We start from the raw sequence: 26,977 nt of genomic DNA, 5'->3' as shown, positions 1-26,977 counted from the left end.
GGTGACAGGGCTCAAGCCAGCCTCGCAGATTGTGGGATCCGCCGGACTAGTGAGTAACGTGTGGGAACTCTCTGGCTGCCTTCCCTCCGTTCGAGGACAATTTCGCATTCTCACCACCTTTCTGAATGCTTCTCCTTTAGGGACAATGTCTGACACTGGAATTTTTGAAACCTGTGGTCAAGCAAGCCTCTTCCCCGATAGGAAAAATGAAAGTCAGTACCGCTCCTCATTCTTCTGACGGGTGCGTGTGCTGTGACGCTGTGTAGACTGGCCTCGAATCCCCTCGGAGGGCTGTGTACGTGGCTGGGCACCGTGATGCAGTGCTTTCACGGCGGTCCAGGGCCTGAGACCTTCTCCACGCCCCACGGCCATCGCCCTCGCGGTGACTGTCCCTTGGTTCTGCCTTACTTATCTTCACTACATGCTTTGGAATTTAATTATGTATGACTTTAGATTTTGGGGCTCTTGTTTCTCAGTCAAAACTGCTAATTTGCTAAAGGTATGGGCTGTGTTCTAAGCTTCTTCTGAATCCCACTCAAAGCACCCAATATCCCGTCTGAATAACCTGACAGCCACTCACTAAAGAGGTGCCAAGATGATGAAATCGGATTAATTGCTTTTGGTGACATACCAGATCTTAGACATTCCAATGAATGCTTTCATTGGCAAGACTGACGGGAAGCTGTTCACGTATGCCAATGCTTTCAATGCTCAAAATAATTTTTTGATAGCTTCTCTCTGGTTTGATTGTGTGTCAGAATCTGTGACACTTATTTAATGTCTGATATTTAGCACCTTCTATAATATAAGACACAGTTTTCAGTGGGTACCACAAAGATTAAGACACATTTCCTGCTCATAGACGGCTTGCATGCACTCTTTTATGGAGAACTTAAGGGTGTAAATTGTGATGATACAAGACAACATGTGTCAAGCACCACCACTGGGGTGCAAAGGATTAAGGGGAGATCAGAACGAGAAGACAAGGTAATTCACAGCTAAGCCTGCAGGGTATTGTGCAATTTCAATGGCTGTACGTACTCATCCTGTAATTGGTGTGGTCGGAGGGAACAGCAAAAAGCTCTTTGGCACTAAGTCTACAAAATAAACGAAGTGACTACACTGGGTAATAGCATCTTCTAAAATTGAGGTCGAGCAATAAATCATATCCTTGAATTAAGAAATGGTTTTGAAGGCAATGGTTTCTTCAAGCAGAAGAAAGTCAGGACCAAATGGGCCGATAAGGTATCAAAAGCTGCCTACCACGCCAGTCCCATCTCCCCGGCGCCTGACTTCTGACTCACCGTTCATCTCTGTGTCGCGTCTGTACCTCCGTTCCCTTATTTGTGAAAGTAAATAACATAAACCAGATTGAATTTTTCAGCGGAATTATGAAAATATTCCAAATATTCTCACAGGGACTTCCCTGTGAGATTTTTCTCGAACAAACATGGCAATAAAATAGTACTTGAGAAGTACTGGACCGCTTAACTGCTGAGTCCTCTCATACGCTTGCAAATTCTATGCTCTGTACACGCCAGCGCATTGGGTGACCAGAGGTGACCAATCGCCAGCTGCAGATCATCCGTCACGTGGCCAGAAAGTCCCAGGATTCCAAGACCTGGGGCGCAGCCCTGCTTTTCTGTCACTGTCTACACTGTCACCCTATTTAATTTCCCTCAGAGCGTTCATGACTCCTTATTTGTTTACCTTTGAATTGTTTATTTTTCCACTAAAATATAAGATGACCCTTGACAGCAAACAGTTTGTTTCTCTTGTTTACAGCTATTTCTGGAGTAACTAGATCAGTGTTAGGCACATAGCAGACATTCAATACACTTTTGTGGTAAACAAATGAATGATAAGGATTCTCTTTGATGGATAAGGACTCGGGGGTGGACCTAGGAAAGATGATAAAATCTCAATTGAGTAAAGACACAGTTGGGCACTTTCTATGTTTTGCCCTTGTGTGAGGCTCTGAGATTCCTGAGGGAATGGATCTCTCTCCGGTGAGCTCATGGTCTATTTGGGGAAACAAAGCAAGCACGCATGGAACGCTGTATCCAGGAGAAAAATAAGACAGTATATCAAGAAAGATCTCACAGATCTCACCACCAAATGGTAAACCGTCAAGCAGGAAACCATGTAATGTATTAAGCAGTCAAAGCAAAGAGGAATTCCTGGGAGTTGGAGTGACTTAGATCTCCCAGCGAGAATAGAAGGATGTAAATAAGCAGACACCTCAGGCAAAGATTTAAGGTGGGAAAGGGCAGGGAACAATATGGAGAGGCGGGTTAAATAACTCCTGTTGAAAACCTACTGTGTGCCGGAACTGGGCAGTGTCTTTTCAGATACTTTTTTCATTTATGTTCTATCACAATATTGAGAGGCAAATACTATTATCTTTATTCTAGAGATGAATACACCGAGACTCAGAGGAGTAGAGGAACTTGCCTAGAATATCAAACGTTAGCGACGGAGCCAGAACTTACACCCAGATCTCACTTCAATTCCCAGGATCACGCTTCGCCCACACCTCACCACCAATGGGTAGTGGAAACCAGAGGTGTGTGCAGGGGAATAGTTAAAAAATAAGGCTTTGGTTAACTTGTTGTTAGAATACGCTAAGCGCCTTGGGTGGTATTCTGTACGATAAGACAAGTAAAGGCACTAAAAATTCTTACCCAGGGAAGTGACTCTTTGAAATGGATTGAAGGAGAGACAGAAATAAGGAGAGGAGTGAATAGTTACTGTGACACCTCTGAGCTGAGGGAAATGCAAAGGAAGCAGGGGGAATGACAATGGTCCACCTGGGTTAAGACTGGGAGGATTACGGAGTCATCACGGGTCACAATTAGGAGGACCCGGCAGCCTTAACTATTGCTGGCCATTCTCTTGGCATGCTCAGCTCTCTGTTGTCATATCTATGGTACCTGCTTCTGATTACAGTTCCTATCCTACACACACACACACACACACACACACACACACACACACACACACACACACACACACTGCGGTCTTTGCTTTTGCTTATCTATAGTTTGTAGTTTTCTCCTCCAAAATAAAGATGGATTACTGTGAAATATAAAACATTCAAAAGAGAGAATTAGTTACTGGCTACTTTTTGCAAATGCGAAAAAAAGGAAAGAGAATCATTTATAATACACCGAGAGTAGCAAATGAGAGAGTTAAATTGTACGTCTTTGAAAAATTAGAGTTCTGTTTAGACAAAAAAGAAAAAGAGACAGGGAATTTTTTTTGGAGAGTTATAAAACTTTACGAAATATGACCGAGTAGGGTTTTCTTATCTTGCCTGGGAAGCAATTTTAGTTATGACAGACATTCACGTATAAATTAGAAATAATAAAGCGCCTGCCTCTTTCCACATCCTTGAACTACTACAAGATTAAGGGGCATGATATATGTGAAACTGCTTTAGATATTTTTTGGAGAAATATTTACTGTAGGTTTGAATGGAATAGAAATAAACTTTTATTTTTCCTTATGCTCCATCATCGTATCTTTCCCGTATATATTCTAATACAACTTTCAGTGAATATAGGTCTTATTTCTGGACATCTGGGAATTTCGAAAGCCCAATTATGCTCTGTCATATGCTCGCTCATATGTTTGTTCATCAGACATAATCCTCACCATTCTGTACCGTGATTATGTTTTTGTACCTGTTTTCCCAGACTGCTGTTAATGCCTTGGGGAAGAGGGTGTATTTATTTATTTTGGTATCCCTGGTGCCTTGAATAAATAAGATGCTTAATAAATGAGGTTAATGAATGAATTGGTTTATACAATATAAATTACGCTATGAGATTTCGTTTAAGTAGTAATGTTGAATTACTCTTGGAGAGACGACTCATTTTGACTTTTCGTATAACTGCCAGTAAAAAATGAATATTCTCGAAAAGAGGAAACCGACGTTTAAATATCTCAAAAGATAATATCTGCTATTGACTTACTCTCAGAAAAATTATAATGTTTTAGAATTTAAAAATTTCATAGGTTCACAAAATCTCTTCTGTCTTATTTTATAAACCTCTTTTCCCATCTGTTCATAGGTAACAAGTAAAAAAAAAAAAATGTTTAAATAAGAGAAGGGAAATTTTCTGTTAAAAATAACCATTAGATTTACAGGCAAGTCATACTCCTTCATGTAAATGTCCTGAAAGATAAGAATAATTCATTTTTCCCTAGGATTATATTTATATACTAACTAGAAAATAAACATATATATAATATATAATACGCTATCTATATCTATTTAATTATATATATAGTTCTTTCACTTGAAGCTGATGTAATTAAGAACTATATATATAATTAGATATAGATAGCATATTATATGTGAAAGAACTATATATATAATTAAATATCTTAATTACATGTAGTAACATTTTATAATCTCATTTAAATGAAGATTTAAACTGAAGTTAACAGCTCTTCCCCCTGGGCTGCTCTGAGCCGTTGATCCATTTTGCACACGTGGGTCCAGTCCTCACGTTCCCCCAGGTGTGTCGAGCAGGCTGGCTCCCGAAGGAGCGACACGCCGCGCTGAGAAGAGAACCAGCTTTGTGGTCAGATGTTCCTGGACCTGACTTGCTCCCGCTCCGTTATTTAGAGGTCGTGAGTCCTTGGACGAGTCACCTTTCTGATCTGTACTTTCGCCATCTGTCCGGTGGGGACAGTGCCTCTCCCCTCAACACCTCCCCACTCGTCACCTATTAAACCTTCAGTAAAATCTAGTGGTGTCATCTTCCTTCCCCACGCCTAAATCTCTTTCAAAACTATACAGTGATCTCTTTGAATCTGTTGCTTCATGTGATGCCTTCCTTTTTCTTATTTTTATTTTTTATTTTTTTTTAAACCTTCCCTTACGGCTTCCCAAACCACATGTATGCGATCATGCATAGTACATATTACTAAAATGTGATAACCTATAACGATGTTTGCTCATGCTGGTAGGTTGACTCTCGAGTTGGCTGCCTCCGATTGTCTACCTGTTGAAACACTTCATTCTTTTATGAGGGTGAATCCAGGGTGCACTGAGTAATGCATAATAAAATTAGTTTGGGGTGAAAGGAACCAAGTTTAAAAGCAAAAAAAAAAAAAAAAAAAAAAAACCAGGGACAGATAAGCACAGTAAAATAATCTCCAATGACTTCATTGTGAAGTAATGACTTTCACCAAATAACTGCATTGTAGTTTTATCTTTCCAACCAAGATTGTGTTAATGCTCTAAAATTAAATCTCTTGTGAAAGTTATCTGGAATTTCTCAACAAGTTTTTAAAGGGGTTTTATTTTTTCCTTGGAGGTCATGCCTCAAGAATTTGTAGGAATTCCGCCTGGAAAGTAATCATCAGTGGAAATTGGCAGTCAAAGCTAATTTATATTACTCTTCCAGATAAAAATTCCTTCCGTCTTAGACCTGCATTTCAAAAAAGATTATTATCACTCTGGAGAGAATACATCAGCGTCGAAAAAGAGAAAGAATGACCTCAAAGATGTCTTCGCTGCCTCTGTGCAACTCCGGGTCTGATTCTTTTCAAAACTCCTTTTTGAATCTTCTTTTTTGAAACGTTCTGAGGCTGTTCAAAGCTGGAGGGTGTCAGAGGCTTGCCTGGGGAGAACTCTCAGAATGATGTTCCCTCATCTGCCTGCGGTGGGAGTTCACGACACGACTTGGGTGGCAGGTAAAGGAGGCCAGAAGGAGGAAACGTGGGAGAGAAGGGGGTCTGCGACTGGACGAAGAGGAGGAAGGTGTTTCTTCTACAGCAATCTATTCTCAGTCCCTGCGTGGCTGGCGGGAGTGGCTGTTCCTAAATCAGACCCCACGTCCCTCCTTCAGCCGCGCTCGTGTTTTCATACGCATGATGTGTTCGTGAGGGAGGATGCTTAAGAAAAATGCCTTAGCGCTTTTTAATGATAGACCTGCATGGAAACCTCAGGTCTTCCATGTCCCGGCTCCTCCGTTTACAAGCTGCTTGACCTCCCCGAGTCTCAGTCTACATATCTATAAAATGGGTTTCATAGAGTTGTTGGAAGTCCACTGGATGTTATATGTAAATAACTCAGCTCAGTGTTTGGTTAGCACGAAGAAAAAGCTGGTTGGAAAAACAAATGAGTGAATAAATATTAGTGACTTCTAGTCTCTCCATCCTATCCAGAGAATTTGGGATAGTAATCCAATGTGGATAAGTTGGATCCTACTCAAGGATAAAAATCAATCCAGTAAAAAACATTAGCACTTTCTGAAAATTGATGCTACCAGATATTTTTTCAGTTGATGCCAACTAAAATCCACAAAAGAGATATGCCAGATCATAATCTGTACAACCAGAGCAGGCATTCAGAAGTCCGATCCACTTTTCAAGACTAAGAGCCCACACCTAGGAGGCGAAGAATAACTAAGGACCATTTTTTATTCACAGAATTTCAACCCGAGATCGCTCCCAAGACATACACAGTGTCACAACCAAATGGTCTGCCTATTCTATCATCCTACATATGTGCAATGAACAGGTCAGACCCACTAGACTTCCAGCATTCAACGGACCAAAAGCGAACCGAGGAAGCATTCTGTTCACTAAGAATTCAATCGCTCTTATCGAAATATTTCAGCAGTTGAACTGAATTCTGCTAGCAACATCAATACAATTTGTATAATTCCACAAAGCACGTATTTGGGACAAGGCCATTGTCGATCCTATGTGGTTTTCCAGTGGGTAGGTAATTCGTTAACAGTAGAAACAGAAGACAGATTTGCTTCCAACTGTGAGCTCATTCGTGGGGTCACAACTGAAAGCTGAAGGCGAAGCGGAGTCCAAAATAAACATCAGTTTGGACTAATAAACCATTTCTCTCTGAGGGTGCCCAGGTTTATACAAAGGAATTCCACCTCAAACAAGGAGAAATCTAACTCACTCTCCCCGATTATCAGCAGGCATGTCTGGTGTCTGCCTGCTCATACCGATCCATTCCCCATCCTCGAATCCATTTCCCTAAGACCCTGGCTCAAGAACCACACGGACCCAGACTCCTCTTGCCTCTTTGCTCTTTAGTTACTCTAAAGGGGTAAAAAATAGTTCTAAACTATCTGTAGGAACAGTCACTACCATCGTCGGCCAGAAAAGCTAGTCAGAGAGCCAAAACGTTTAATTTGTTTTAACCTATGATTTCTTAGTAAATATTAACTAATGTTGGAAGTATGCATGGATTTACTTCCCGGGTCTGTTTGAAACTTTTAAATCACCATTTTTTAAAACAAAAAAATTTAAGCAAGACCTTTGAGAGTGACTCATAAAGGAAGGGTGTTTAGTTTGCTTCCTTCACCTTCTACAAGCTACCCGTCTTCAGACTGATGGTTTTTCTTTCGCGAGCCTGTCCCTTGTCCCTATGTGCTTGGTTGATGGATACTTCCCTCTGAGGTGTCTCCAGGAGGCTGAGTACCTCTTTGGTTAAGTGCCCAAGCAAACTGACCACTGTGCACTCAGGCCCTCACCTGTCTTACCCTTTACCTCAGTGGCGTCTGCCAGCTGGACACCCAGCCACACCAAGACTGTAGACTGGACCATTTATCCAGTTAGTTGCAAAGTGCCAGCGGCCCCTGAACAGAGTCACGACGGGGACATGAACCAGAAACCCACGTGTCTCCCATCCACGAAAAGCATCCTCCCAGGCGAGCCTGCAGGAGCTCGTTTATTTGATCTGTAAATGGCTGTCTATATGGACAGGAGTCATAGAAGTTATTCTCTCTTTATCATCAATTCATTTATTTATTCCTCTAGTTTTAGATGCCAGATGCTACGTTCCTTGTATCCCACAGACACAGAACTACTTCGGAATTTAGAACATTTCCAACATGTATATATTAATCTGTTATTTACCAGATATCGATTTAACACCATCTATATGTCAATTAGAAAAATGAGGAAAAGGGCACACTCAAAAAGAGCAAAACACCATTTTAAAGGCAGGAAAGGCTACGTGATACTGCAGATCGGGTGAATGGGCTGGAGGGGAGCACCCATTCGTTGGGGGACTGGAAAGCTGAGGAATCTGGGAGCAGGTGCTGAGAAGAACCATGGCAAAGACCTTCTGAGGGCCGTGGACTTTGGACTTCATGCCATAAACCGAAAGGGAATGGGACGAAGCACAGGGCGATGATGTTTGTGATGTGGAATGATACAGTGGTCGCTGCAGTTTGGAGAATAATTGGAGCAGGGGACAGACCGATGGGAAGGAAGCCAGCAGGATGGCTCTGGCAGTGAGGAGGCCCTAGCTTAGGCAGCAAGGAGAAGCTGAAGGCCATGGGACAGTAGGACACTTAAGAGAGAGAAAATCGAAGTGGCCTCTGACATACCCGCTTTGGAGCAGACGTAATTTCTGGTAATGAATGTAGCCTAAACAAAGGGTTTCAAAGTGAGGGTTGGGAATCTCTTTGAAATACTGAATTTGTAACTATGACAGGGGCATTTGTCTTCTCTCTCTCTCTTTCCTAATGCACGATGTCAGAACTAAAGCCAAATCATATCAATCAAGCAGATTCACAATGGCGAGGTTCTTGTGCCTGAGGAGGGGAAATGCTACAGAGATACAATCTCTGTCTTTAGAGATTCCTAGACTAGTTCGATGGTTCTCGATGCTTATGATGGGGAAGGATTGTGAGGCGAGCCATAACTAAACGTTTAAAATGACAGTATAAGTCAGCCTGCGTAAGCGTCTGGTAGCAGCGCTGGTGCGTGTCCTAATGGCAGTTACATAATGGCAGTTTGGAGCGCTTTCTTTGAGGCATGTGCCGCATGGATTATGTCTCGTAATCCTTAGGGAAAAAGGGTGTTATTTTCTTGACTCCTGTGAAATAAGCTACCGAGACATAGGCAAGTGAAGAAACCTATCTGCAGCCACACGGCTGCGCGTGGGGAGAACCAGTGTGAACTCGCGGCCTGTGGCGGACGCTGCGGTGTCCTGCCCAGAGCTTTCTCTTAGGACCGTGGAAAGCCCTCGGTCCCCGAGAGCAGGAAGAAAGGGCTGACTGCTCACGATTCCAGGTCTCTCCAGGAACTGTCCTTGGCTGAAAGCAGCTGCCTCACCCATGGTTCGGCCTGGTGCAGTGGGTGGGGTACAACTGTCTCGACTGGAAAACTCTGAAAGAATCACCTCAGCTCCAGAGCTGCCAGGGTTGGCCGAAGCATCTGGGACAAGTGCAACTGGAATTCGACTGCTCTCTCCGCACGATGGCACTTCTGCCCCCTCCCGCAATGCTGCCCCCATGAGTGGTCTTCAATAAATCTACCTGTGCTCGGGGAACCTGAGCCGGGACAAGGCTTGGCTCCAAGGCCTGAGTGCTTAGCTACCGAGTCGTATAATAGAAAGGTCATTCGTGAAGAATTGGAACTGAATGTGAAGATTAGGATCAGATGCTTCAGGCACAGGAGTCATGGGAAGGAAAGAAACGATCCTTGGGGACCGACGACTAGAGGCCTCTGACAAGAGCTGGGGGTTCAGTAATGGAGGGTCGTCACTTCCTTAAGAGGTCATAGTGGGTCCTGGGGAAGAGCACCCACACTGCTTCCCAACTGCCAGAGTCAGGAGACTCGATCTTGCCTTCTTCTTGAGAAGAGCAGAAGATCGACGCGATGTAAACAGCACTCTGAGAAATTAGGTCACGCGGCTGTGGACAGGATGGACTGGAGTGGCATTTTGTGTTAAAACCCAGAGCGTTGCTGGCTCATGGAATGAGGGGAGCTGGGGAAAGGAAGGGGTCACGGGGACTAGAAAGTGTTGAGGTCACGTGACTGAGAGAAAAGCAGGTGTCCTCCAGAGGGCTGTGACGGGTTTGCCCTCCCTGCGACATCTTCATAGCTGAGTTAAAAGCGACATAAATGGCTGAGTTTGAGGACATCTCCCTCCTGACAAATAGCTTATCTGAATTCTCCCCTTTTACGAAGTGTTACTCGATAAACTTTCTCCAGCAAATGCTGCATTTCACTGGTGGCCTCAGGAAGAAGACGGGGAGGACACAGTTTAGCTGCTCTAGGGACGATCTGCAGTTTGGGTGTTTTTCCAAGAATCAGTGTCACTGAACACGCTGCTCTGTGCTAGGCGTGTGACACACGGGGACCGAGCGAACACAGAGGACAGGACAGAGAAGTCGTGCCTCCTGGAACGCAAGGCAAGTGTGCATCCACCTATTCAAGGGCAATTTTTCTCTACTGTGAACCTTACGTTCATATTAGCGTCAGGTGCCACATTTAAATGCAAGCTGCTTCGATAGATCCTAAATTTTATTCCGGATATATTGTGCATTAAGATACCCAAACCATTAGTTTCTATTTGTGCCCACGTCCAGTGGCTCCATCATAACCAGTCACTAGTCACTGGGTGAAATCAAGTAGGAAAGACATTATACAAAAACATTAATATTACAAAAACATCGTGTTTTGTAATCGGCCTTACAAAGATAAGTTCTTTCCGGCTCTCGGCCGTAAGAAATAGGACGTTCTATTTCAATGCGAATTCCTTGATTCCATATTTAAATGAAACAACAAAAAATGTGGCAGACGAGGAAAACACTGACTCCAATGATATGATTGCCCTAAATTGCAGAGTTGGGGAGGGGAGAGAGGTGTGGGGAGAGAGACTAGTTTTAGCTGTGAACTGGAGGTGTACTAATGAAAATGTCTGGATGACGGGACTGTTTTGCTGGAATCTCTTTTCTATAATATCATAGTCACTCATCCTTTGGCGGAAATGCTCTGTACCTTCCTAGTTTCACAGTCTCTCCCGATTCCTTTATTTTTGGCTTCTGTGGAGTTGGCTTTGACTCTGTGGAGAAAGACTGTTCTCACTCCTGGCTCCTCTGCTAGGAAGTGCTGGGGATCTGCTCCAGCCTGTGAGCTGTGTCACCCCAGATGTAAACTAGGAGACTGAAACTTTATGTTCCGAGACAGAGATGGTCAGAGGCAATGGGCCTAGGTCCCCTCACCACAGAATCTACCACAGGGAGCCAGAGCCTCAGGGTGGCAGAGCTCTCGAGAGGCCCCCGTGCAGTGGGCACCCTGGGATATTAACAAGACATTAACGACCGGACCTTTGGGGTGCAGTCAGAGAACATGCTCGTAATTCTCCTCAACATTATATCTCAACCAAGTGATGTCAAGATTTGTACCATATCGACAGTCAGAGTTTCATCCCAAACGATGTGGCAAAAAGATGCACCGTTGTCACTTCCTCGTGAGGTCATAGTGGGTCCTGGGTAAGGGCGCCCACGCTGAAACCAGACGGCCTGGGTCAGAATCTCAGCTCCGTCATTTACCAGACAGTAACACTGGACAAACTGCTCACTCTGCGTTATCCAGGGTTAATTATTTTCCAAACACATCTCCGCCATCGGTCTATCGACCAGCTATTCGCTCAACAGATCAGTTCCATCTCCCCGCCACTCACCTCTTCTTCGGAGCCCCGCTTCCTCCCGTCGCTCTCCAGGTGAGTCGTTTTCTAAACCCGCGCCGCAGTCGTCATGGGTGTCCCCTCCATCTCTCTCCATCTGTCTTGGTTTGCTCTGTTGTTTTGCTCCAGCAACTAGTAGCTGCCTAAGAAAGAATACAAAAGGGAAATTCAAAAAAAAAAAAATTCCTGCATGACAAAATTATTTCAAGTGGTAAATATTTTAATCCATATAATGGACAGTTTGGAAGAAAATAGAAGTCTAAGTTGAACAGCACCGTCACTCGGAATTCTCAGGCTTTGTTCTGCTGTCTTTAAGATTCAGTTGCTGTTATGAAACTCAAGGCCGTTCTTCTGTATTTGACTGTTTTCTCTTCCACTTTGGAATCTTCTAGAATCTATTCTAGAGCTCGAGTGTTCTCACTTTGACCATGACCTACCTGGGGTTTTGTCTTTTTTTCACTCATGGGACAGGTTCTCCATGTGCTCCTTCATGATGGAGACACACACGCGCGTTTCAATTGTGGAGGCTGAAAATCGCTTCTTCAGGAAGATCTCCCCTTCATTTTCTCTCTTCTTTTTCCGGAACTCTCGTTAGCTGCTAAACTCTGAAAATCGATTCTTTAATTTTTCTTATCGTTTCCCTCTCGTTTCCCTTTTGTCTTTATTTTTTGTTCTACTCTTGAGAGTTCCTTGACTCTACCTTATAACCTTCTATTTATTTTTTTTTAATTTCGATTTTTCTATTTTTTTAAGAAAAAGAACTCTGTCTCGTCTCTGATCCTTCTTCATTGCGGCCTGTATCCAGATAATGGACTCACTTTCTTTGCATATCTTTGAGGACATATTATAACTTTTTAAGAAGTTTACTTCTGATTTCTGCATGGACTCTGATCTGCCCAGAACCTTTGTCTATTTGGGTTTTAACTCTTTATTTTGGTCTCTGTGTCCACATTGCACATCGTCCTCAGGCGTCTCTGATTCTATCTACTTATTTATGGCTAAGGGCGAGTGGCTAAAACACTTTCGGGACCGCTGTGCACGTGAGCAGAGGGGCGACTGGCAGGGGCCACTGAAGGGCGACCTCCCCTTTCCACAGAAGAGCCCTAAATGTTGACTTAGAGATTTTTTTCTTGTGATTGCTTAAAAAAAAAAATCTAATTTCTGCCAGGGATGGAGCAGGAAAGGGGGTGTAGAGGGAGCAGCACAGGTTTGCTGGCTGGCGCCCCAGAATCGGGCAGAGACCGGGGAGCAGAGGGAGGACTCGCTGGCCCTTGATTCTGGTGTCTCTCGGCAAGAGTCTCTCCTGCTTAGCTTCCTCGGAGTATAATCCTTTGGTCCTGTCTGTCCCTCTGTGCGTGTGCGTGTTGACGGGAGGGTGATTTTATGGTGGGTGCCTGGCTGTATGGAGTGCGGGAAAACACGTAGCCTCAAACCTTCCCCTGAACCTCAACTTCTGCTGAGCCTAGATCTTCCAAGTTCTTTCGCCAGTTTTCAAAAATGCATCGGAAACTTTTATCCACCGTTGTCTTTTATTCTGGTTCTCTTTATCTTTATGGGCTAAAAATTACTTTTTTTTTTTCAACTGATGCCAGAGGTCAAGGTGGAGAGACGGGGGACAGTGTTAAGTGCATGGTCTATGTGCTGCTTTATCTGGCCGCCAGACAAAGACAAGATGCTAGACGTGCTTTTGCATAATGTCCTGTGAGTCCAAAGTCCAGGCAGGTCCTCATCAGAAGATACCATGGCACAGCATCTCGGCCACCATGGGCAGGGCCTACGAAATTAATTATTAAAGTCTCATTCAGTTCTTCATTATTTGACTTTTTGGACTCTCTTTGCAAAGCATTCTCAGAATGGTAGACTGATGTTTTGTCAACGTGACAAAAAATTAGTGGATACGGAGTGGATCGTGTTCAGTAATTATTTGTGGTTTGATACTATGGAAATCGGTTGGTGTGCTTTTCCTAGATTTAAACATAGGCTTTTTTTTTTTTTTTTGAATGTGATAGTAATAAGCAACTTTCTTAACATGGTTCCAATACTACATGGAAATTTAGTCATCTTCCCTTCATCCTCCCTCCTCCATCTGTATACATCTCAGGAAAATAGGGAAAGTTGTAGTTTGACAGGAAAAATAAAATGCTGCTTCAAATCTTAGAAAAGCAGATATCCACTTGTCTAAATGAACTAACGAACTGTCATAAAGATATCAGAGATGATAATATGACGATAAATAGCTTCTATTTATTGAGTGACCAGTTCAAGTATTTAATCAGTTTTAAAAATATCCTTTTTAAGCACCAAAAGCATTATGTAACAGGTGTTATCTACATGTTTACACGTGGAAACGAGGCTTGGGGACGTGAAGAGGCTTGGGGAAGGTCCAGAAGGATTTGGACAACAGTCTGAAGCTCCCTAAAGCCCATGTACTCCATGTTGCAGGCAGGGATAAAAGTGACATTCGTTTACCAAATTTTAAACACCGTTGGTGACTTCCCTCGGAAATAATCTGTCTCTATAGGGTTCATTCTATTCTGCCACCTCACCTCAGGGAAAGAAATTAAGATGTTTGGTATATTTATAATGAGATTTTTAAATACTTTGAGCTCTCTTAAAGATGCAAGCCTATCTGTAATTTCCAATTTCTCTCTCTGTCTGTCTGTCTGTCTCTCTCTCCTTCTGATATGGTCTTAAGAAATCTGTAAAGAGACTTTGTAATCATTTTTTACATCTCTGATGAAAAATCTGACTTAGAAACTCTTCAGTTGAAAAAAGTATAAATCTCCCTCTGAATAAGCCTCTTGACTTTGGTTTTCTCTACTCAGTTGAGAACGCTGTTTATGGTAGGGTGGCTATGCTACAATTAAACAAACATCCTATAAAGAAGTTCAACTTGTTAAAAATGGCTTGTTAAATAAGTTTGGAACCATTATCTGAATAACAAACTAGATTTGAACTTGGATAGCAAACTCCAGTTTTATGGGTCTTCCGATGACCTCATTGTTATAATAAATGAGTACATTGGGTTTCCTTATCCATCAGGAAAGTCCTACACTGCCTGTGGCAGATGACTCAGAAAATGTCGTCCATGCTGAAAGATAAGAAAGTCTGGACTTTCTCCATCCAGCATCCCTTACGGCTATATGTCAAAGCCACATCACCAGGAAGTTGGCTCCTGCCTGGGAGAAACTGTCTACCTGTCAGTTCATCTGCGTCTCGGATCCCTTACTTCACATTTCTTTCTTTTCTTTTTTTGAGAATATGCAAAATACACCAGCAGAGAGCCAGTAGTACGGGAGCATCGGTACTACTACGCAACCCTCTCTCTGCCAGGAATCCCCCAGCCACCCAGCTACTCAGCTACCTGGCTACCATCCTCTCTCTGCCACGGCTAGAATACTGCCCAGATTCGAAGACGTCGTTCCAACGAGCACCATCTCCCAGCTGCCAGGAGCAGAGGCAAAGATGCACAGTCCCCTCCTTCGTTCCTTTCCCAGGCTGTACTGAGAAAAGGCGGTCACTTGAGAGCATTCTCGACACGGGATTCCTGGGAAGGTGCTGCCAGCCAGACCCCCTTCAAGACCAAACCTCCTGTGCACGTCCTAGGTCAGGACCGCCCCCCACCACCTCGGTGGATATTTGGCCACGTCTGGAGACACTTTTGATGCTTGCAACTGAAGGGGTACTACTGGCCTTCAGTGGGTAGAGGCCAGCAATGCTTCTAACACATCCTCCAGTGCACAGGACAGTCCCCACAACGTAGACTCACCTGGTCCCCAGATCAATAGTGCAGAGGCTGGAACACCCAGCCAAGGCTCAGAGGCAAGTACACAAAATGGCAGGTATCAACTACTTTCCCAAGCCAGAAGTCACTAATCAAGTGCTTTTTATGTGGTGACGATTGTGCTCCACAGCAAGGGGGATAAAAAGGAATTTTATTAAGTTTAGAGAGGGAATAAAGCATGGTGAGTAAGCGCGCTGACTTGGGTACGAAAGTCCCTGGGTTCAGACCCCAGCCCTGACGCTTACGAGTCGCATGGACTTGGCCAGTTCCATATCCTCTCTGAGCATCATTGTCTCATCTGCAAAATGCCCCCAAACGATGGACGTACATTATGAGCTGTGATGATTAAATAGATTATCGTACACTCAGGTGCTCTGAACAGGCCTGCCACATAGTCAGCTCTCTCTCTCTGTCTCTCTCTCTCTTCCTACCACTTACAATGACAGGGACACCTTAGGAGACCGTCACACAGAAAGAGGCCTGGGTCCCCTACGAAGGGGTGAGACCTTGCAGCAATGTGGTTTATGGAACAGAGCCAAGGGTTAGGTCACGTTCTAGCTCTGATGTCATTAGGAGCTTCGGCAAAGTGACTCACACAGTCCAGGCCTCTATTTCCTTACGAGAAACAGGGGGATGCTGGCATTTGCCAGCTTGTAAGGTCATCCGAAAGATAAGCTGAGATAATCAATGTAAAAACAATTGGAAAAATTATTATCGCGTATTTGAACTTTTAGAGACGATATTTCACGCTACATATTTTACATCTTGCATTCCCACATCTCCAACATTTTTAAAAAATTATTTATCTCCTTGAAAACAGTGGAACTGGAAAAGTCTAACTTATCTGAAGTCCCCAAATTTGTTCCTGGGTATAGGCCAACGAATTGAATTAACTTTCAAAGCTTTTCTAGGATATTTTTAAAAATCACAATGATAATTTTCTGGCTTTAAGAGCTAAGGTTAAATAAAATAGATCGATGATTTAAGCCAATTTGTTAATGCCTTCAGGTGTGCAGTCATCTGAACATGAGTCATTTAGTAAGTGACAGTCAAGCCACCTGAAGAATGACATCAGACATGGCAGGTGTGAAGGCTCTGATCTTTCGTTTTCCAGCTTCTGAGCCTACCGTGCGGTGCTTCCCCCAAATCTCTTAGTTCTGACCGGAATTGCCGACCCTGGTGTGACATCCCGACCCGAACCCGCTGTGCTTCTAACCCCACTTCCTGTTTGTGCCAGAGGCCCGGGTGTAGACAAGCAGGATGGTTTCCGAATCCACGGCCTCGTTCCCCCTTTCTCTCTCCCTCTCTTAACACCTGCTGTTTCCTGTGATCTGCGATCAAGGGGCCACTGCAGTACGCTCCATTTACTACATCAAAAGTGACCAACATCAAGGAGAAGTTTCCGCTCTAGGTGAAAGGAGCTGTCGCAACGCATCAGAACGGACACGTGTCCACCTCATAAAGCTCTCCATAGAAATACCAGCGCGAGGGAGCATGACCCCTTGTGAAACTAATTGTTCCAATTGGGGATTTCAGAGGATTAGGCGGGAGCGGGGTCTACGCTGTGCTATGCTCTCCCTGTTCTGAGTGCTCGTCTCAGAGGTTAGGTTTACTGTCGCCAGACCTCTTACGTGCACCACGGATGTCCATTACCAGGACAGCGACTGTGGTGAGCCATCTCGGTTTCTACGTCTGAACTCCTGTAATTCTTCATTGCGAAGGCCGCCATGTCCTGTGTGTGACCTGTGGGGGACTGCCCCCCATCCTCCCCATCTTTACTTCTTTGGGATATGGACCTGTCCAGGTGTTACGTAAAAGCGAGACTGAACTGAATTTCCCGTCCAGCATACAATGTGACCCCCACTCCAAGCAAAATCAGTTATTGGTTGTCATTTTCCCTGGAGACTCTGAAGATTGTTATCATTGCATTTTCGTAAATATGGTAAATGTACACATGGTCCCACCGCCGGGGGCGAGAATCGCTACCACGTGATCCAAGTCCACGGTGACCTGTCAGAGTTTCCATCTAGATACGGGGAAGGTTTTTGCTTAATTTATCCTCTGGCTGACTCAATTTTATGTCTTAGACAATGGATGCTTTTATAAAGAAAATGTTCTTGGCTTGTACAGCGCTATTTTTTTTTTAGAGGCCACTGCAAATGTAAAAATTGATTTCCTTCGCTGCTTTTTCTTAATTCCAAATAATGCTGTGTGTACTGCTGTTGCCTCAAGGAGCAGGAAGGCCATAATTCACCAGATGTGAGGCTATTAGGCCTTCATTTCCTGAAGCAATGAATTAGCAACTCTTTTTCCCTGTCACAGAAAATTGTCACAAAATAGTCCAAGACACAATGGCAAGTTCAATTAAGGTTTTGTGACTTCAAGTGGGCCTGGCTGAAAAATGAATTGACTGAGCGAGAGGCAAATTGGGTAGGAAATTGCCCGGCTCCAAAGTGGGGGCTACAGTAAACATAATTTTATTTTATATAGTCCATATCACAAATGTTTCAAAAAATTACGTAAGGATTACCCTTTTCTACCAGTGAAGATGACAGACCACAGACAATATCTTTACTTTTGTTTGCTACAATTCTCTGGAAGAAAACACTTCAATTTTCCCTTTAAAAAGTAGCAAAAATTAACATCAGAAAGATAAAATTCAAGGGCACAAAATTCTGTTTGAGTTGGATTAGCGTCTTGGGGGCAAAGAGTAAAGCTAGAGTCTGGAATCCTGAGCCTTAAGATGAGTTAACTATTTTAAATATTTTAATTTACATTCAATTTACATATTTATGTATATTTATGTTATATTTAATTTTATATCACTATTTTAATATTTCTTATGGTTAATAACTTGAAAAGAAACAGACAGTTTTATTTACCTATAACTCAACTTAGTAGATAGTATATTCTTCTCTAAATCAACATTTGATTTATTTATTGTTCGAGAAAGGATATTCTTGACCTACTCTATGGAAATATCCTTAAGATTTATGATAGATTTATAATTTGCTTTTAGAAGAAAATGTCCTCTGAAATCGACTTTACTTCTCTCGCTTGATAATGAAAAATCTCCTTAAAATCTAAGGAGACAGAGATTAGAGTTAATATGATATAGCCCAAGTTTCTGAATAAATAAAAATTTACGAACGCTTTTCTCTTTCTTGTGCATTTAGTTTATAATCATTTCTAAACCACGTGAGATGACACTGGATATGCATAAGAGGTGGAGGACACAGTCCTTACCCTTGAGGGACTTGGGACATCAGTGGGGAGACCCCATCCTTTGGAGGGGTGTCTCCGAAGCATTTGAAGAATGACTACAGGCAGCACACAGGTGAGCAGAGAGGAGTGGCAGAGAGTGGTGCCAGGACATGTGACATGAAGGAGAGTTGGCTGCGGGGTAAGAGCAGTTAGCAAAGTCTCGCATTTCTCTTCCTAAGAAAGTTCCCAAAATAAAGACGTGAAGAGGCAGCGAAGAGGAGGAGAGGACAGAGAACAGACACTGGAAACCGTCTTTGAATATCCTAATAGTTTCCTTTAGATTTATGGGGCAACAGGAATGACTTAGGAAAAATAACATCGAATGGATAACGCCGAAGAAAGGAAACTTACCTTTCCAAACAGTTACACTATTTTGAAGAATAGCTTACGAAGTTCATAAGAACAGTTAATATTAAAACCATTTTTTTTAGAGCCGGATATAGGCAGAGGGCATGTGAACTTTTAGTCATTATGGATTATCTCACATGATGACGTCAGGAAAATCTGTCCCTTTGCCTGCTCTGGAAGACGGTGAATCCTTAAAACTCGACACAGGAAGTAGAACCCACCTCCTGAAACGTGCCAATTAATTCACTCAGATCCTAAAAAATACGGAGCTAAATTTTTCATGCTTCGAATGTTCCTCAGGTAAATGAGGAAGCCACAGTTTCCTATATTAGAGTTTCTGGGTCTCCTCCTGTACCCCACTCTCACCCCCCATGAACTCGCCAGCCTGCTGGTCCCCTACTAAGCGGTGTGCTTTCCCTCTTTTACGCATCGAGGTGTGCTGTTTTCAGTGTCCGAAATCATCGACTCCACCATCCCGCTTCATTACATTTTCATTCACAATCCTTCCATTTTCAAGATCTGGCTCCAATTCTACACCCGAGTTCTTCCCCATCCCTTTTCATCAAAGTCCACCACCGATACTTAGAAAACACATTCAGAAAGCACCGTAGGAGACGTAGAAAAAAGGGTTCAGGCATAGCTCTTGCTGAGAGAAGCAATGCTGTTTGAGAAGAAAGACCAAAGGGAAGGATTCTTTGAGACGCACATGTGCAGTGGCATATTATGAACCCAAAGTAAGAGCATAAATACTGAAAGACTTCAGCTCGTTAGTGGAGAACTGAAAAAGCCTCCCCCTCCTCAGTCATGAGTTATTTAATTCTATCACGCCAGTAAATTGAAGCTTCCTAAGCTGTCGTCATCAAGTGCCTAAGAAAAACACAAATAAATCAAAGTCGACACATTTATATTTATTTATTCAGCGTTTAGGGGGAAAATGATATCACGACGTGGGTTCTGATTATGAATGAAGTGTATTGAAAATGTTTTACATCAGAATGTGTGTGTTGGCAGTTCCACATGACGTCATGCGAGAGATACAAGAAGGATTTTATGTTGATACAAACTACTATTTTATTGCAGTTGTAGCGAATAAGTTAAACCTCCTCTTAAGGACTTTAATAAATGTTTACCTTCTCTAGGCAATTATTTAACTTTCCAATTATCCAGAAAGTGAGCTCATGTGGAGAGCAAAAGAAATATACTAAAATCTGAATACGTGGTATTAAAAAATCAGAGAACTTCGTTGTTTGTTTGTTTGCTTGTTAATGTTGAATAAGGAGGTACAGACTTGACCTTGAGCATTCTATGAATTACAAAGTTCTCTTTTTATTTGAAACCAGCTGTACTCTTTGCTCTCGTAATCCATCCACCCATATGGATGGGTTTCAATTGCTAGGGTCACTGAACTCTAGCAATACGAAAAAAAGGCATGGCCGTACTGTTCTCACCTGATGTTCAGACCATCCAGAATCGATTTTTGTCTGCGCGTGTCATTTCTGGGAGAAAGGGATGCAAAGGCATTCTCCCTAGGATTCGATCGAAGCTCTTAGATTGTTTATGCTTTAGAACATTGCCAAAATAATCACTACTGCTGTTAGGGATGAGATGACTTGATCAAGGTCAAGTTGGATATTAGCCTTTCTCATTTATAGATCCTCTTTCATTAATCTATTTTTCAAAAATATTTAAGGATGTAGATAGAAGCTTTACATGAAGAGACATCAAAGCATCGGGATGAAAAATAGGACTCCAAGTCTTCCCCTCTACTTTGTGTGAGGTCTAGGAACCTGGGTAAACAGGTTCATGGATTGAGGTCCATCCCAGCCTCCTTGATCAATGACGCATCTGTTAGGGATCTAAGCTCCTGACACTTGTTTTTCTCTTGATGCTTTCCAGATGTTCTCTTTTTCTTTGGTTTTCAACATTTTGACTCTTCTGTCCAGGTGAAGATCTCTTTATGTTTATCTTATTTTGGATACATCGATCTTCATATATCTATAGATAAATACTGTTCATAAAGTTTGGGATGTTTTCAGCCATTATTTCTTGAAATATTTGTTCTGTCCCTTTATTTCTCTCCTTTCCCACATAGATTGATATGCTTGCTGGTGGCCCCTGGGTATCTGAGGCTTTGTTCAACTTTTCTTCAATTTTTCTCTCTTTGTTCTTCAGCTCGAATAAGTACCAATGAGTCATCCTCAAGTTCACTAATTTTTTCTTCATTCATCTCAAACTGGCTATTGACCCCACTTAGTGAATATTTCATTTTGGTTACTGTGTTTTTCAACTCTAGAATTTCCATTTGGTACTTTTTAATAGTTTTGATTTCTTTATCAATGTTCTCTGTGGGTTCTCTCATATGTTCTTTGGACGTGTTAAGAATAGCTGCTTTGAAGTCCGTTTGCCTCTCAGAGCGTATTTTCATTGACTGTTTCTTTTCTTCCTTGAGCATGGGTCATACTTTTCAGCCTTTTTTGCATGTCTCATAATTTTTTACAGAAAATTTTAGATAATATATTATAACTCTGGTTCTAACCTCTTTTTATTTCTCCCGAGGGTTTTTGTTCTTGCTGGATTTTTTGTTTACTTCCTCTTTTCCTTATTTTATTAAAAAAAAAAAAAGTTAACCAGCCTAGACTTAACTGGTCAAACCTATCACTCATAGTGTGTGGCTACTGTTTCTGCTCAGAATTTTTAAAAGAAATCTTATTTTTATTTTTATTTTATTTTATTTTATTTTTTTAGCTAGGCTTCCTAGAGGTAACCCCTGTGTCTCCACAGGTTAGTTATCAGCCAGTGACTGGTCACAAGCTGTGTTTAAATACTTCAAGTCTATAAGGCTTCCACTCTGTGAGTGGATCTGCGTTGGGTGCGGGCAGTTTTCAAGTCTGCCCCAGCTTTTACCACCTTATATCGTATTTCTGAGAGGATCTCTCTCAGATCGCCACTTTAAGAGTTGTCACGTTTCCAGACATCCAGACATGCGCAGTGCTTATCAGGCCCTCGTTGGCTATCTCATGAGTGAAGCTCTGTTTTTCGCAATGGCTTTAATAGAATTGCAGATGACCAGAAGGATTGTTTTTGCCAAATCTGTTCAGTTTTACAGTTGCTTTAGGGAGAGAGAATTTGCTGATCTTTTTTTCTTTTATACCTGACGATCTACCTCATTCCCGACACTACCATTGGGCTTTTTCTCAGAGATATTAAAGGTTTACCTTTGGTTTACCTGTGGCACTTTACTAAGCATCATTTTTTGGCAGGTGGCCACCTATCACTGTGCTGAGGAGAATGTTCAGATATCAAGCCAGTATGATCTTCATGTGGATCTAGTAAGGGAAGAAAGAGACTAGCATTTCAGTTTATAAAATGTTAAATATGCACATTAGCTAATCAATTCCAAATCCCTAAATTACCTGTAGGGTCCTTTTATCAACAATACTTTCCAAATGCTTTTTAATGCACGGCCAGATAGTCGAAAAGAAAAAGACTGTAATCTTTTAATCTCATGGCGCTGGCCTCCTTCTTAGGGGTATTAAAAATGCTTAAGAAAAACTGTGTTCAGAAGAGAAACACTTTAACAAGCATGAATCAGTGAACACACATTCGCCTCCATTTGTGCTGTGTGGATTAGCACAGTTAAGCTCTCAAGAGAAAATTCCTCTAGGTATAACTGTTTTTTTTGTGTGTGTGTGTTTGTTTGTTTTTTAAGGCAACAGAGTCTTTATGAAATGGCATTTAAAAGTGCCTCATAAGTGAAGAAACAGCAGCATCGAGTATACACAGACAGAGTGAGCTTTGCTCTCTAGTTTCCCCCTGTTGCGGGGCTGCTAAGTACCTCTGGCTGAGGGAGGTGTACGCTCTGATGTTATGCGGCTGATCTTCCATCTGGACTGTTAGCGACTTCGGTGGGATGTGAATTTTGCCTTTCTGTTCCATTTCCCATCGGCAATATCTAAGATTAAGATTTACACTCAGTCGAGCTTGAACCCTCAACCAAGAATTGATATATTCATCTAAATAATTTTTTAAAAATCATGTATACTTTTGTCACTTTAGGGAGGTAATAGTTTAGCACCTCGAAGACTCTTAGCAATCGCATTGCTGTTTTTCTTTATTCTTGAAAATAAAATGGCAGAAACATATTTCGAGAAGGATGCCTTCTATATCAGATTTTTTGCTTCTTCATAAGATGATATGTTTATAATTATGATTTATGATATATTTATAATCAAGAGGTCGTATAAAAAGTAAAAATCCAGTGTATCTGCCAAAGTCTTTAGGAATAAAATATTGACTAAGGGAGGTAGGATGCGCTCCAATCATCCCTTAAGCTGACATATTTATAAAACAAAATCATGCCAGAAAGTTAGCAGAGATGGAAGGATCTGGAGGTAAAGCACAGAGACATATCTTTTAAATGTGGTCACTACAATGTCATTGTATTAGAGCATAGTTAAGGTATTAATTAATCAGATGTTTGGTCTCTAACCCTTCTGAGGAAGAAAACTGAGGCGACTATTATTCTGTTCCGTTGTGCATTATCACACTATTTGTACTACCTGTGAAATCTTCAAGCTGAATCATTTGAAAAGAATCAGTCACTGTGTTAAGACTTTTCCCTTTGGTATGTCTTCATTCCCCATTTGCTATACCTCTAAAGCACTGTCATATTCAATAGCAAAAAAAATAAGTTCAAAATATATACTACATAAATAAAGGCAGCTAGTTTGAGTCATGCGTCTCCCCAGCTCCCCAAATGCTCGAAGCGGCGCCTTCTCCTTCTCCCTACCTTCAATCCCGGGAGACAAGAGAAATTTCTTAGCTTCTACTGCCCATGCCCTCCAATTTCTGATATTCTTTCTTCTCTGCCAATAATTTCCAGTCCTTCTATTTAAATAAACCATGTACATGCTTTTCCCTCCAATAAAACTTTGGAAGAGACTGCCAGCCATGGCTTGTCACAGGCACGGAGCTGGTGAGCAGTTCGACTACGTCACCTATTGACAATCAGCCAAAGGAAAGAGGATTTAATTACAATGGAAGTAATTAGGCTGGGAATAAACAATTACTTCACAGGCAACCTGGGCCACAGACCCTGCTACTGGGGCCCACGAGCACTTTGGGGGCCAAGTCATAGCACCTAACACGGGGTAGGCTGTGGATTTAATAAATGTTTGGTTAATGAACAGTCGAATAAAGTGGATGGGCGACTAAAGAATAATGAAGCCTGCTTTTATGAGAAATTTTAACAGTTTTCCTGGAATAATGTAGAAAAATACCTGCCTTTACGTGGGAGTCTGGACTAGAAAATCTGGTGTTTGAAAGTGGAATTCTTTGTGTTATATTTATCAGCTTTCGCTCAAAATCTGTCAATCATTTCCCATGTCATTCAGAGTAAAAATAAAGGTACTTACAACAGCCTTAGAGACCCAACGGGAGCTCACCTGGTCCTTCCCTTTCTTACCTTTCTGACTTCAGCTTTCACGCCTCTCTCTAGCTCCCTCCCTTCCTCCACCCTCCCTGGCTTCCTTGGCATTTCGTAGACAGGCCAGGCACATACTTGTTTTAGGGCCTTTGTGCTGGCCGTTCCAGCCACCTGGCTGTTCTTCCCAGACACGTGACCCTCGCCCTCTCTAAAGGCTGCCCCCATGTATTCCCCTCCGCTTCTCTATTATTCTTTGTCCTTAAACGTCTCCTAATCTAATGCATAACTTGCTTATGTGTCATGCTTTTGTCTGTCCCATGGGACCCACATCCGCCCCCCCACACCAGAATGCGAGCTTCATTTTTGTTCACGGCCAAGCCTGTAACAATGCCAGGGGCATAGTAGGTGCTCGGTAAATACTTGCCAAATGAATTATGATTTATTGAGTGTGTTGGATGAGTTACTGTATTAGGAGATAGGAGACAAGTGTATTGTATTTTAGGTGTCCCTAAACCCGACTACCCATGAAAATGACATGAAACCCTTGTTAAAATACGTTCCGGGACTCTATCGCGGAAAATACCATTAGAATGATTTAGAATCAGGTTCAGAAATATATGTAGGGGCCCCAGATGATTCTGATGGAGCCCCTGCTTGCAAGCCCCTACATGGCAGGAAGAACATGACTTTGAAGTCATGTCCATCTAGCTTTAAGTCTCTTCTCTTTACTTTGTTAACCAACTGGGTGATCTTAGGCAAACTACTTCCTGGAGCTTATTCTCTAGAAGCCTGCCTCTTCATCTGTTGGAACAGATATTTAGGGAATCAATGATCGAATGAAAGAATGGGTCAGAGGCCCTCAAAGGGATAGTTTATAAATGGCACAAGGAGGTAGCACAGGTCTGAAACACGAGAGGCATTTAAGGGATAACAATTTCCCAGTTCTACCCTAGGCAGTCACGTTTAACAAATAAGCAGAGGCATATCCTGTCCACATGTCAGCTTTCTTGGTTTGGCACAGCCTGAGTTTACTGGGGCTTCATCCAGGCTTGAACTATTTAATCTCTGAACTTGAAGTAGATAAGAGTTGGCTGAGGCTGGCAGGTTATTTTGTTGTTGTTGTTGACTTTGGCCAGAAGTTCCGTGTCATTAGCTCTTTGGAAAGTGTCCTAAATTTATGTGATAGGTACATTTTGATACACATAAGTAAGTGGTACGTTGTCCAGGTATCAACGAGCATGTTATGTTAGAAATGACCCCGTGTCCTGACGCTGGTTATGTCACTCCAGATGTCCTGTTGGAGTTCAGGAAACACAAAGAGAGAATTCATGCACTGGTTTAAGAAGAAACGTCAGGATTTAGCAGTGCTCAGAGGTGACCATCATACGAAAACTAGTTTTCCTGAAACTTTGAAGTTTCTTTTCAAAGAATAATTGGGGTGGTATTTTTCAGCATTAAGTAATTCATCCGTAAATTCACTTTGATGCTTCGATGACATAGCCAATAACAGGGACCGTTTTCACAGACCGATTGATCTTCCAGGTCTTTTAAATTTCATCTCGATACTTGCGCGTGCAGTTGATTTAACAATCAGGCACTGAATTGCAATTTTTTTGTTGTTGTCATTATATAATAGGACTATTGGATATCTATTGTATCATAACTTAACATGATTCATCTCTTCGAAAACTTCTTGATGTAGGAGCAGGCATTATGTTCTTTATTTCAAGGATTTTTATGAGACCAGGATCCCTGACTTCAGCATAAGAAGATTGTAATAGCCTTTATCACTTGAGTGATTGGCTCGCCGCTTTTAATCCGTGTGATTAAGGAAAGGGACATTAAGCTAGAAAATTACAGAAAAGTGCTATATATACCCCAGTTTGCCTACTTTGTCACCATTAACACTCTTCATTTAAGAATCCAACAAGTAAAATTAGCAAAAGTGAACTGAAACTGTCACTATTCACTTTTAATACGAAGACCACAGGCTGCTTGAGAATAAATATTTTTTAATACGCCCACCCAAACCAACAATAAACTATATACCGTTGAAAAGGTCGCTGGCAGAGTCACGTGTGTAAGGCGCTGAAATCATAATCGGCGCTTCCGTTTTGGCCCTGTGACCAGTTTTACATCAGGGACATATTTTCCAGTTTTTTTTTCCCCTCTGAGTTGTAGTAATCACTTGCTCTAGTAGAATCTGAAGTGAGTGGCATGCACGATAAATGTGCTCCCTCCTGAAGCTCACACAGGCATCGTAAAATGCAGAGGAAAACAGCGATGGGCACTGAAGTGGTTCACAGACTGACCTTTTAAAAACCGAACAGGAGAAAAGAACATCTAACGGCCCAGGTTAGTTCAGAGTCCCACCCACCGGTCTCCAGTCTGTCCATGCCCTAAGCCAATGAAACATTCGTATCCACACGTCGCAATGGAGACAGACTCGAATTCAATGGGCTCGGCTTGGAGCCAGAGATATAGACCTATCAGGTGAGGATGAATCCTAAATTGGAAAATATATTTCACGTTTGCCTTTGCAGTGCAAATCTAAGTGACATATGAAAGACTAATCATAAGCTTTTTTCTAGCTGTTTGTAAAGGACTTTACAGGAAAAATGTATTTTCAACTGACCAGGAACTCTGTCAGATGTGCCTAGAAAAAAAATGATGTAGTAAAATCGTCCTC

General features: G+C 42.2%; 1 protein-coding gene across 2 annotated transcripts in view; it reads right to left on the bottom strand.

Annotated features, from left to right (window-relative positions):
* Nucleotides 1–26,977, bottom strand: part of LYPLAL1 (lysophospholipase like 1) — a 191,482-nt gene that overhangs the window by 105,020 nt on the left and 59,485 nt on the right. For both annotated transcript variants that reach the window (XR_003047552.1, XR_003047551.1), the window contains one exon: nt 11,465–11,610. The gene's annotated coding sequence lies outside the window, so the exon portion shown is untranslated. The remainder of the gene's footprint in view (nt 1–11,464; nt 11,611–26,977) is intronic.

Source organism: Pteropus alecto, unplaced genomic scaffold (genome assembly GCF_000325575.1).
Source record: "Pteropus alecto unplaced genomic scaffold, ASM32557v1 scaffold65, whole genome shotgun sequence".
NCBI lineage: Eukaryota > Metazoa > Chordata > Mammalia > Chiroptera > Pteropodidae > Pteropus > Pteropus alecto.
Note: the sequence above shows the minus strand (reverse complement) of the source record. Positions and strands in the feature narration are given on the sequence as shown.